The sequence below is a fragment of the Mercurialis annua genome, linkage group LG6, assembly GCF_937616625.2.
Source record: "Mercurialis annua linkage group LG6, ddMerAnnu1.2, whole genome shotgun sequence".
Lineage (NCBI taxonomy): Eukaryota > Viridiplantae > Streptophyta > Magnoliopsida > Malpighiales > Euphorbiaceae > Mercurialis > Mercurialis annua.
In genome coordinates this window covers 10927927-10941766 of record NC_065575.1, presented here as the reverse complement: position 1 = coordinate 10941766, position 13840 = coordinate 10927927, and the positions used below count along the sequence as shown (strand labels likewise).

Genomic DNA, 13840 nt, shown 5'->3' with positions numbered 1-13840 from the left:
CTATTTATCTATGCATAATTATTATTAGTTTTAATTTTAATAAATAATAATACATCTTTTTTGAAAAGTATCTTTATTAAAAACAAGTATCAGCTATGAATAAGTGAGAATTGCAGCAACTTTAACATGAAATAATTGTACCTGCCGGTCCTATATTATGTAACTTTACCATAAGTATGGTGTCCCACTTCAACTCTGCACTTCAGTCACGATAACTTATACTCCCTCCGTTCCAAAATAATAGTCCACTTTTCTTTTTTTTCTTTTTCCCAAAATAATTATCCACTTTCTTTGTAAATCACAATTTAGAGTGTTATTTTCCATATTGTCCTTATTTAAAATGTATCATTTATTGCTATTAGCTTATAGTCATAACATTTAATAAAGGTATGATAAGAAAACTAAAAATAAATTTGTAAAAAGTTAGAGCATTAATTGTGTTTGTTAAACTATGTGAAAAGAAGAAAGTGTACTATTGTTTTGGGACGGACGGAGTATATAGGAGTGTTAAAACGGGTTGGCGGATCGTGTTCGTGTCGTTTCGACCCACTCTGTTGACATGATTAAGATCAACACAAACATAATCCATAGTCAAAATCTTCAACCCTGACACGACACGATTAACACGTTAAGATAAACGGGTAACACGATTAATATAATTATACGACTAACACGACACGACTAATACAATCCACTTAACATTTAAAATTATTTAAATCATATAAATGTTATTTTAACCTCAATTTTATAATTCAATATTCAAATTTTAAAAAATTTAATACAATTAATTTTATTTATATATTAATATAGTTAATTTAATAACTTCATTTTTAATTTTATAAAATTAAAACTATTTTATCTCTACACTATTATAAATAATATAATTTGTAATGGATTAGGCGGGTTACATGGATTGGCGAGTCAAATCATGACACGGCCCATTTATTTCATGTCATAAACGGGATTGACACCTTTTTAACACGAACCCGCTAAGTCTCAATCCGGATTCGCCAAATTTACGTGTTAGGCGAATCGTGTCATCGTGTCATGAACCCATTCTGACACTCCTACTTGTATATAACGCAAATTTCATTAGGCACCGTTTGGATTGGGGGTTTTTAAAATTCATGGATTTTAGCAAAATCGATGGATTTTAAATCAATGGAATTTAAATCCATAGATTTTAAAATTCCATCGTTTGGATTGAATATAAAATCAATGGATTTTTAATATTATTTATGGAAAATAATAAATAGTATAACAATCCATCATATATAAAAAATGGTGGATTTAGACTTTCCCACCTAGTAGGTGGGAAATCAAAACCCTCAAAAATGATGGATTGTAGAAAATGAGGGAATTTATAAATCCATGAATTCTATTAATTTTTTTTCTAGGCAAACGATAGATTTTGTCCAAATCCATGGATTGTTTAGAATCCATCGTTTAGAATCCATCAATCCAAACGTATTTGTAGATATTACCTATAATATATCATTTTTACCAAGTCAATTTAGAATAATGCATTATAATCAAAACCTTATTTATGGAGCAAATGACTATTGTGTTAATTTAATTAGATAAAACAATTGAATATGTGTGGATTAAATTAGATAAAAAGGTTCATTAAATGTAAACGGATTTGAGTAAATTGTTTGATAGTGTATTTCGATTTATTACTGCTTTATACACCAAAAATTCAGCTCAATCTTGGTGGAAATTTAATAATCTAGATGAAATATCACCGACTTACTTTCTTCCACAATTTTCTAGTCATTTTATTTTCTAGAATTTATCACTTGATAGTTAGGAAAAGTTCTAGAAAAACCCCACCGACCTAGGCTTGTATATATAGATGGTCACTTCATTTTGTGAGCACCTGAAAAAGAGAGAGTGTGATCATTTGTGAGTGTGTGCAGTGTAGTAACGTGAGTGCTGAGTGTAATAGTGTGAGAGTAAAAAGTGCAAGAGTGGTGTAAAGTGTATTGTAAAAATTACACTTTAGTATAAATAAAAAAAAGGTTTTATTCATTAAAGTCCTCATTAGTTCCTAACAAGTGGTATCAGAGCAGGACGGTCAGGGACCGGTTCGAAGAAAAGTCGAGCAAGCGATCCGGGATCGTGTTACGTTGAAACACCGCTAGCACGCAGTCAGGGGCCGTGCAGAGTATTGGTCAGGGACCACGCGATTTGGTTAATTGGAGAAATAACCAAACAAAAAATGGCGGATTTTTCAACTTCGGTGAGTACCCTTGAAAAACTTAATGCTAGTAATTATAGCACATGGAGTACTCGTATGCAATTTTATTTGCTCGGTCAAGATCTCTGGGAGATCGTCGGAGGGAGTGAAACGACACCCCCGACAAGTCAAGATGACCTTAAAAAGTGGAAGGTCAGGGCCGGTAAAGCTCTATATGCTTTATCGATATCGGTGGAGGACGACTTGCTGCAACACGTCAAGGACGCAAAAACGCCCAAAGAGGCGTGGGTGTAATAACCCGTATTTTTTTATAACTTGTTTTGGTGGTTGGTTGTCCGTTTAAAGTTTGGTTTGTGATGGACTTTGGTTGTGTTTTAACTTCAACTTGTTCTCGTTGTGCTTCCGACTTGTTTTCGGATTGATTTATGTGCGAATTAGCATATGTGGTACCTTGGTTGTGTCATGTTGAATGACTTATGTGTACCCCTTGAACCTTTAAGTATTTGATGTTGAATTGATTTATTTCCGGATTGTTATCGAAACAGTGTTTGCATGTTTTCCAAATCTGCTATTCTCTAGTAAAACGTCCATATCTCCCAATTTAACCGTCGGATCGGGCTGCCCTTTGGATATGTTGTACCTAAGAGGATTATCTTTCATTCGACCGTTCGGATCGTCGTTTTGACCTCTTTTCGGGTCAACCGGACCTATAACCGGACCTGCTGGGTTGAACCGGCCGTAGGTCCGGTCCATTCTGATTTCTGCATTGGCAGTGAGTCAACCGGTTCAATAACCGGTTCTGCTGGACAGAACCGGCCGTAGAACCGTTCATTACGGGTTTGCTTATAAAAACTTCGTTTCTCGACCAAATCAGCCCCCACTCGTTCCCACAAACCCTAAACTGATTTCTAAACATTTATAGACAATTCCCAATCACATTTTGGTGCCTCAAGACACTTGGTAAGTGTTCTAACATCCTTTCCATCATTCAATTCATAGTTTATGTAATCGAATTGTTTGGGTATTCATTGGTCCTTCGGTTTTTCATTGTTGTAGCCATTATTCCACTATTTTTCTGAGTTTTCCTTGCTCTTTTGGATTGCTAAGGTAATTAATCCTTCCTTTACCCTTTTAATTCGAATCGTTGGTGTGATGGTTGTTATATTTCAATTTTAAATGTTAGTTTTGTGGCATGTAATTATATGGGCTGTTTTGATTTGGTTTTCTTATTATTGTATCAAATTCATTGTCAATACTTGTTGGGCATTTGTTGTAGTCGTTTATGCTCTCTAGAATTCGGTTCGTTCATGCGTTGTATGGATTTCTTAAAAGGGAAATGTTAGGGCTGTCCATAATTTCATTGCCATGATGTTGTTGTTTAAAGAATTAGATTGCTATAGATTGTTTTAGTTTGATTTTGTTATAGGGCTGTAAATAATTGAATTAACCTGTGTTTGGTGATTAAAAATCAAATTGACAGAGTTGGATTAGTTTGGTTTGAGCATATCAAATTGTTTGTTATTTGGCTTGATAATCATGATCAATTAATATGTTTTGGTTAGAGGTTTTGAAACTGAAAATGTAATTGGTTTAAGCTTTTGAGATGAATTGGATTCATTAAAGTGTCATGGCATGGTTGTTTTGAGGTTGGCTTGTTTTGCCGATTTTGGCTAAATGTTGAATTTGTTGTCATGTAATGTTTTGATTGTTTAAATAAGTTAGTTGGGTTGTTTAACATTATTGATTAATATTGGATTGTTGTTAACATGTTAGTATGATGTATAAATTATTGTAAATCTTGATTGGGCATGTTTAATGTTAGAGGGCATGCTAAGGTGATTGTATATTTTATGTTGGCCGTTTGAACATGTTTGCCCATTGAGGACTTTTGTCGAGAACCTTATGAGCGTTATGATATTTTGGTTATTGAGTTCTTATTGAGTTCCTTGCTTTCAAAATGGATTTCATAGTTTATCAAAAGATGACCTAAATATTAAACTCTGGTTTTACTCTGGTTGGATTTTGGTTCGGGTTAGACTTGGGTCGCCCGATTTGTGAGAAGATGCCTTGCAATTGTTGTAACTTGGCTGACTCACCATGTTGGTTTTAAACTTGGTTTATGGATTTAACTAAGTTATCTGAAATGGATTTTCGGATCATGTTTTCAAAGTGGGAACTCAATTTGACTTAACTGATTGTATGACTTTGGTGACAGTCCGAGTAAGTATGATTATTCCACGTTGGTTTATGCTTTGGCATTTTGACTATATATGTATAATGGCGTTATGATGGTTTATACGTTGGCTTGATTGATATATGTGCTAGTCGTATGTGGTGTCTAGTACTCTCTAGAGTTAGGGGATGATATTAATTATTATATATATTTTTCTTAGACCCGTCGACTGCTCGTGCTTCGGAGTCGGATCAGGTTTAGTTGCTTGTAAAGTTTTCACGTGGATTTGCAAGCAGTGAGTTTGTACTTACTATTTACCGCTTTATTAAGTAAATTGTTATTTTAATATTAAATATATATATTGTACGTATATTTCGAACTGTTTTTATATTATGGCTTCTAGTTGGAACATGCTACCTAATGGGCATCATTAGGACTGCGTGCGCACCGGTATTGATCTAGATAAGGTATGTGATATGTGGGGGTAACTCGGTGGTAGCCTAGCTCTCGGGACCCAGTAGAGTAACTCGGTGTAGCTCAGCTCTCGGGACTCTGGTTATGAATTAAGAGTGGTCGGTGGTAACTCGGTGTAGCTCAGCTCTCGGGACCAGGCCTAATGGATTATGGTTATATTAGTATTGTGGATTAGGGTTCCAACTATTATACGTAATGTTCATATTAAATGTTTTAAAAGGGTTTCAATGGTTTTCCACTTGATAAATGTAAATAGTGGTATGAACTCATCTCAGTATATCTGACCCCGTTGTTTTCCCAAATTTTCCAGGGTTATGATATGAGCGAGTCAGCTGCTCTCCGATTCTTTATTTCCTCGGAGGTTTTACTATATTTAATAAGGTTATTAAACTTATTTTATTCTTAGACCGCAGTAGTAAATAGAAGTCTTATGTCGAATACTTGTTATAAATTTATTCACTGAATTATTGCTATTTTGGCATTCTTTTATTAACTTGGGTTAATATATACTTCTGCCATGTTTAAGACTCAGAGTTGGCTTAGCACTTTATAATAAATGTTGTAAATTATGAACTGCTAGAACTAGGCTGAAGTCTCGGTTGCCCCCGAGCATTGGTTTCTTGCAGGCTTATGTATTTGTTGGTTATCCGCAAGGCTTGCTACGGGTTTTGGTACAACCATACCCATACCCTAGCGCCGATCGCGATTCATGAAATTGGGTCGTGACAAACTTGGTATCAGAGCTTTGGTTTCAAACCAAGGCCTTATGCATGTTATGTATTATGTGTTTTGGCATGATAAGTTGATGTCGTGTCATAGGAACTACTGCGGAATTAGGATTCGTGTCTTGTCTTTTAAAATGTCATCTTTTATTTTCAAACTTTCAGCCTACATCCCATAGGTGATGTCTGTCAGTCTTTATTTGGTGTTGATGTTATGATTGACGATTGATTTCACTTGGATGTTACTTGCTGTGTTTTATCAAGTTGAGATTATTAACTTGGGTAATTATAATTGCTTTCAATTTCTCGGGAAATCATAGGTTGGTAAATTTTTCTAAACTCATACTTGGGTATGATGTTGTTTGATAAATTTTGGCGTTTATGCCTGATGCGATTTAAAAAATATGGTACGGATACGGTTATTTTACATGATGCGTTGCACTGCTTTTGCCTCATTAATAAAGTACATCTTGTCTTTGGCCTCGATTGTTGATTTTAAATGTGATCGTATGTTGGGCGTTAGCCTTGTTTTTTTTTCTATTAAAGAGATAAACGTGTTTGATGGTCATGCATTGTTTGACCACATGTTGATTTAAAGATTTTCATTGACAATATTGTTTTATCCAATTTGTGTTTCAACACAAAATCATAAGAGAAGTTTGATTTTAAATTCTTAAAAAGTTTGATTTTTGGTTGAGCTACCAGTAAAAAGAAATTCCTGTATTTTGAAATATTATGTTTGGTTTGGTGTTAACAAGGGATGATTTCAAAATGATATTTTATAAGATGAACCATTGTTTTAAGAATTTAACGTTGAAGTTATTTTATCATGTTGTAGTATGTCAACATTTTACATTTTTTGGATTTACGGAATAGATGTTTGAAATCAAAGATTTCTCATTTGAGTTTTAAATTACCGTTTGGCGGTTGGTTTAAGTTGAGCTCCCAAATTTGAAAGGATGGAAATTTTATTAATATATTTTTCCGGATTTACAAATATTTTAAATACGTCTTATAAACGATTGTTTTGGGTTCGACTTGGGTCACCCTAATTTAGGAGTTGAGCATGGTAGTTGTAATGACTCGGCAATCTCGATGATTTTATTGTTTGAGATACTTGGGTATCCATTTTAAAGCAACTGATTAATAAGAAGAGACTTTTACAATATTGTGATTCTGTTCTAACCTTGGGGCTCAGCAAAATTTGGAAGTTTTCGTATTTGATTTTAATTTCAAAGCGAATTTTGGAACGTGCTATTAAAGGATGATATAATTACATGGTAATGAGATTTCAAAAAAAATGTGTTGTGGCAAGTCCTGATTTGTCTTTTAAGTATGTATAGGGTTAATTGTGTTCAATGGCATGCTTGGGTGAATTACGGTTCATAGAATTCGTAATATGTTGGTAATAAAAATTAGTTGTATAACTCGCTTGTCTGTTGGACTAAGTTGATCGTGTTTGTTGTCTCTACGTGTGGAGTAGCACCTGAGATGATTTACTCACGTGGTCAAGGTTGGTTTACCTTGATGTATGATTCTAAGATCGAAATCTTTGGGTTTCGATATCGAGGAAGACGAGGGAAATACTCCCTTGGATTGGCTGATGATTTCTGGTTATCCTAGAACAGATATTGGAAACTCTGAACCGAGAAGATAGACCATTGTATTAATACACTGGTGTTTCCATCAAGTCTGAAGATGCGATGGCGGTAAATTTTATAGGAACGTATTTTATGTGCTATTTTCTTTGGATATGCTCAGTCATGATTGAGATTAGTTAGATACTTTTTCTAGTAGAGGTGTAATGAAGTTATGAGGAGGAGTTGTTGTATAGCATCGAATTTTGGTAGGTTGCAAGTACGGAGTTTAGGAAATATTTTGAGGTTATCAAGTGCACATCTCACAGAGTGTAACGTCTAGCAAATGTTTTATTGTGAAATGAATTTCACAGGTTGATTTGTTAAAATATTTGAAATATTTTTTAACACGTAATTGTGCCCAGACATATCATGAACGTGCATTTTAAAGGTCACGAACAGGATTGCATTAAGCATTGAGTATGTTCACTAAATAAAAGATAAATTAATAATTGATACATGCATAATAGTACATGCATCACGTGCATAGAAATGATTAGGGTTGGATGCAACTCTTTGGGGATGAGAGATGTCATCACCCTGGCGCACAGTTATGTAAAATGGATTTTGTCAATAAAGTGTTTTGAGGAAAGTATTTTGAATCAAACTCGCGAGTCCCTTTGGGGTAAATGTATCTTATAAAGTTATGGAATTTCAAATGATTTTGAACTGTTGCCGAGAGAAATCTAGACAAATACCCTGTGATGATGGTGTTAAATTATGGACGATTACATTGTTAGGGATCGGTCGGTGTTTTCAGAATCTTGTGCTTCATAGAAAGTAAGAATGATTTTGAGGTTGCGCTCGAGATATAGTTGTGCTAAATGCGGTATAGTGTAGTTTAGAATAGAAAGTTTTCGTGATAATTAAGGATTTTTGGATTAAGGATGTTGGTTATGCTCCATGTGTGCGTATACACTATATTTTTGTTTTAAACGAAACTTTATTTTTTCAGATTTGAATTGTCCAAAGTATTTTGGTGTATTGATATAAAGGTATGTTTATAAACAAGAGATTTACATTGCTGATTTTACCTTTCTGAGGAAAGGAAGAAATTTTGTCAAATTGATTGGAAAGGGATAATAAATTTTTCGCTTGAGCGATTTCTTCAAATTGTGTTTTTGTTTGAGAAAATTTAAAAGCGACTTAAATTTTGAATGTTTGAAACATCAATGTGCATTTTGAATATGGGAAATCTTGCCACAGTTTGACTTTTACGAGAAAAGTATAAACTATTTAAAAAGTGTTTTAAAAAGTTTGAATTAAAGAGAACATAAATTTTGTCAGTTGAACTGATTTACAGATTTGCAAATGTATTAGAAAAAAAGAAGAAATTTCGGATTTAAAATGTGAATATTTTGAAAATTTTCAAGGGTTTGCAAAACCGATGGTTTTTCAACGGTAAAGGTATTTTGATTTTGAATGAAAAAGGAGGTGTAAGACGTAGACTCTTTTAAACAGGGTGGAAAATTTTGTATATAAAATATTTTATACCCAGAGGGGTTGGTTTTGAGCATAGCTGACAATCCGGTCGTAGTAAAATGGTCGTATTGATCTTTCGTTGTATACGAGATTATAGTCAATTGATTGAATAATTTTGAGAATTTGAGTTCGATTTGGTTATGTGAGATAATTGATTCAGAATCGGGAATCGCGGTTAATAGGTTTCGACAACCATGATCGGTTGATCGATTTTGTTAATTAATGGTATTATTGTAATGTTTGTATATTGTTTTGAGCATGGTTGAACACTTGTTGTAAGAGACAATTTTTTTTTAAGTTGTCTGATGCAGTCAATGTTCAGTGTAGTCGTGGCGTTATGTTTTTGAGTGATTGGGAGAATCATTTTGATGGATATTGTTTATCAGTAGTATAGAAATTTTTGTTATCATAAAAGAGGTCCGCTTTTCTTTGAATTGCGATATGGGTTCTTATGTTTTATGATTCACAAGTTAATTGCATTATCGAGTTGGTACTAAATCGTTTGGATTAAAGGATTATTATAATGTTGATTTTGGAACTGAAACATTATCAGAAGTTTATTGGGTTTTGTTATCAATAATTTTGATGTAGAGATGCTATAAGTGGAAGTAAGTAAGTGTTTTAGAACGATAGATTTTATCAGCTATGTTTACAGTGTTATTGTTTTGTCTGAGGCAAAAAAAAATTTTGGAATTATAGAATTAGAGTTGAGCTTAGCGCTTAATCTTGTATTTGACATTGAGGATTTTATAATAGATGAGTTTCGAGGTGGTTCTGGAAGCCACTTTGGTATAGAGTAATTGTGACTCTCAGTTGAATAATTGTTTATTATTCACATTGTGTTGATCGAGTGATTGTTGAAGCACTTAGTTGATAGAATAGAAATTTGTGCATATGTGTGTTGTGACCATTTGAGTTGTTGATTTATATGAGTGGTGGTTTTGAGTTATCATTCGAGGAGCAAACTGTTAAGTTTGTGGTTACGCAAGTGCGTCGGTTGATGAATAACAGAATTCCTATGATTACAGTTTCAATTGGTTACTTGGTGGAGGAATGTTCTTGAGAGATAGAGTTTGTTATGCAAATTTGTTATTATGCTTTCCTTAATTCCTTTGGGTATCATGATTATGTGATCTTACGTTGGTCATGTACGTTTTGTATGGCTTGCTATGTAGTTTTATGTTATGTTTTACGTCGGTTGTTTTTGTGTTAAAATCGAGGACGATTTTGTTTTTAAGTTGGGGAGAATGTAATAACCCGTATTTTTTTATAACTTGTTTTGGTGGTTGGTTGTCCGTTTAAAGTTTGGTTTGTGATGGACTTTGGTTGTGTTTTAACTTCGACTTGTTCTCGTTGTGCTTCCGACTTGTTTTCGGATTGATTTATGTGCGAATTAGCATATGTGGTACCTTGGTTGTGTCATGTTGAATGACTTATGTGTACCCCTTGAACCTTTAAGTATTTGATGTTGAATTGATTTATTTCCGGATTGTTATCGAAACAGTGTTTGCATGTTTTCCAAATCTGCTATTCTCTAGTAAAACGTCCATATCTCCCAATTTAACCGTCGGATCGGGCTGCCCTTTGGATATGTTGTACCTAAGAGGATTATCTTTCATTCGACCGTTCGGATCGTCGTTTTGACCTCTTTTCGGGTCAACCGGACCTATAACCGGACCTGCTGGGTTGAACCGGCCGTAGGTCCGGTCCATTCTGATTTCTGCATTGGCAGTGAGTCAACCGGTTCAATAACCGGTTCTGCTGGACAGAACCGGCCGTAGAACCGTTCATTACGGGTTTGCTTATAAAAACTTCGTTTCTCGACCAAATCAGCCCCCACTCGTTCCCACAAACCCTAAACTGATTTCTAAACATTTATAGACAATTCCCAATCACATTTTGGTGCCTCAAGACACTTGGTAAGTGTTCTAACATCCTTTCCATCATTCAATTCATAGTTTATGTAATCGAATTGTTTGGGTATTCATTGGTCCTTCGGTTTTTCATTGTTGTAGCCATTATTCCACTATTTTTCTGAGTTTTCCTTGCTCTTTTGGATTGCTAAGGTAATTAATCCTTCCTTTACCCTTTTAATTCGAATCGTTGGTGTGATGGTTGTTATATTTCAATTTTAAATGTTAGTTTTGTGGCATGTAATTATATGGGCTGTTTTGATTTGGTTTTCTTATTATTGTATCAAATTCATTGTCAATACTTGTTGGGCATTTGTTGTAGTCGTTTATGCTCTCTAGAATTCGGTTCGTTCATGCGTTGTATGGATTTCTTAAAAGGGAAATGTTAGGGCTGTCCATAATTTCATTGCCATGATGTTGTTGTTTAAAGAATTAGATTGCTATAGATTGTTTTAGTTTGATTTTGTTATAGGGCTGTAAATAATTGAATTAACCTGTGTTTGGTGATTAAAAATCAAATTGACAGAGTTGGATTAGTTTGGTTTGAGCATATCAAATTGTTTGTTATTTGGCTTGATAATCATGATCAATTAATATGTTTTGGTTAGAGGTTTTGAAACTGAAAATGTAATTGGTTTAAGCTTTTGAGATGAATTGGATTCATTAAAGTGTCATGGCATGGTTGTTTTGAGGTTGGCTTGTTTTGCCGATTTTGGCTAAATGTTGAATTTGTTGTCATGTAATGTTTTGATTGTTTAAATAAGTTAGTTGGGTTGTTTAACATTATTGATTAATATTGGATTGTTGTTAACATGTTAGTATGATGTATAAATTATTGTAAATCTTGATTGGGCATGTTTAATGTTAGAGGGCATGCTAAGGTGATTGTATATTTTATGTTGGCCGTTTGAACATGTTTGCCCATTGAGGACTTTTGTCGAGAACCTTATGAGCGTTATGATATTTTGGTTATTGAGTTCTTATTGAGTTCCTTGCTTTCAAAATGGATTTCATAGTTTATCAAAAGATGACCTAAATATTAAACTCTGGTTTTACTCTGGTTGGATTTTGGTTCGGGTTAGACTTGGGTCGCCCGATTTGTGAGAAGATGCCTTGCAATTGTTGTAACTTGGCTGACTCACCATGTTGGTTTTAAACTTGGTTTATGGATTTAACTAAGTTATCTGAAATGGATTTTCGGATCATGTTTTCAAAGTGGGAACTCAATTTGACTTAACTGATTGTATGACTTTGGTGACAGTCCGAGTAAGTATGATTATTCCACGTTGGTTTATGCTTTGGCATTTTGACTATATATGTATAATGGCGTTATGATGGTTTATACGTTGGCTTGATTGATATATGTGCTAGTCGTATGTGGTGTCTAGTACTCTCTAGAGTTAGGGGATGATATTAATTATTATATATATTTTTCTTAGACCCGTCGACTGCTCGTGCTTCGGAGTCGGATCAGGTTTAGTTGCTTGTAAAGTTTTCACGTGGATTTGCAAGCAGTGAGTTTGTACTTACTATTTACCGCTTTATTAAGTAAATTGTTATTTTAATATTAAATATATATATTGTACGTATATTTCGAACTGTTTTTATATTATGGCTTCTAGTTGGAACATGCTACCTAATGGGCATCATTAGGACTGCGTGCGCACCGGTATTGATCTAGATAAGGTATGTGATATGTGGGGGTAACTCGGTGGTAGCCTAGCTCTCGGGACCCAGTAGAGTAACTCGGTGTAGCTCAGCTCTCGGGACTCTGGTTATGAATTAAGAGTGGTCGGTGGTAACTCGGTGTAGCTCAGCTCTCGGGACCAGGCCTAATGGATTATGGTTATATTAGTATTGTGGATTAGGGTTCCAACTATTATACGTAATGTTCATATTAAATGTTTTAAAAGGGTTTCAATGGTTTTCCACTTGATAAATGTAAATAGTGGTATGAACTCATCTCAGTATATCTGACCCCGTTGTTTTCCCAAATTTTCCAGGGTTATGATATGAGCGAGTCAGCTGCTCTCCGATTCTTTATTTCCTCGGAGGTTTTACTATATTTAATAAGGTTATTAAACTTATTTTATTCTTAGACCGCAGTAGTAAATAGAAGTCTTATGTCGAATACTTGTTATAAATTTATTCACTGAATTATTGCTATTTTGGCATTCTTTTATTAACTTGGGTTAATATATACTTCTGCCATGTTTAAGACTCAGAGTTGGCTTAGCACTTTATAATAAATGTTGTAAATTATGAACTGCTAGAACTAGGCTGAAGTCTCGGTTGCCCCCGAGCATTGGTTTCTTGCAGGCTTATGTATTTGTTGGTTATCCGCAAGGCTTGCTACGGGTTTTGGTACAACCATACCCATACCCTAGCGCCGATCGCGATTCATGAAATTGGGTCGTGACAGTGGGACACTCTTGCAGGAATATACACTCGGAAAAATGATGCCAAGCTCCAACAACTCGAGAACGAGTTATTGTCGATAGCACAAAAAGATTTAACGGTGAGTCAATACTTTTCTAAAGTTAAATCTTTATGCCAAGAAATATCAAAGTTGGATCCAGATAATAAAATCACGGAAACACGAATGAGAAGAATAATCACTCACGGGCTACGTCCAGAGTTCAATGCTCTCGTGACCGCAACCCGTGGTTGGTCAAAGGAACCAACTTTGAATGAATTAGAAAATGTCTTGGCGAATCAAGAGGAATTAGACAAGCAAATGTCTAAAACCTCAATTAAAGAAGAGGAGAGAGCCCTCTTCAGTAGTAAAAATAGTAAGGATCCACAAAGGGTGAGATCCAACAACGGAGGGAGGCCAATGCAAGAAAATTGGCGTAGACAACAAGAAAGAAGGAGCTGGCAACAAGGGGGAGCTCAACGAGATACCAACAATGATCGACGAGAGGAGACGAGACGACGTACAAATAATCAATGTTTCGTTTGTGGCAAACGAGGTCACTATGCTCGCGACTGTTGGTATAGAAAAGTTGAAGGAAATGTGGCATCCACACACCCGCAAGTGGAGACCGAGGAGGAGTTAGATTTTCAAGCATCTGCTGCGGTGAGTGATAATATTATTAATTATGATAATGATTGGATTTTAGACTCCGGATGCTCAAATCATATGAGTGGGGATAAAAAGAAATTTCTAAGCATGTCGGAGTATAAGGGAGAACGAGTGGTAGTTACAGCTAACGACTCGAAGTTGCCTATCACTCACG

The 13840-nt window shown here is 34.9% G+C and overlaps 2 long non-coding RNA genes across 2 annotated transcripts; both read left to right on the top strand.

Moving 5' to 3' along the window:
• Positions 1 to 3044: 3044 nt before the first annotated feature.
• On the top strand, positions 3045 to 5320 carry LOC130014603 (uncharacterized). The gene is made up of 4 exons (XR_007643940.2): positions 3045 to 3160; positions 3257 to 3307; positions 4594 to 4668; positions 5158 to 5320. It is a non-coding gene; the product is annotated as an uncharacterized LOC130014603 (long non-coding RNA).
• A 5171-nt stretch (positions 5321 to 10491) lies between these two features.
• On the top strand, positions 10492 to 12767 carry LOC126686381 (uncharacterized). Its single transcript, XR_007643943.2, has 4 exons — positions 10492 to 10607; positions 10704 to 10754; positions 12041 to 12115; positions 12605 to 12767. It is a non-coding gene; the product is annotated as an uncharacterized LOC126686381 (long non-coding RNA).
• Positions 12768 to 13840: the final 1073 nt, after the last annotated feature.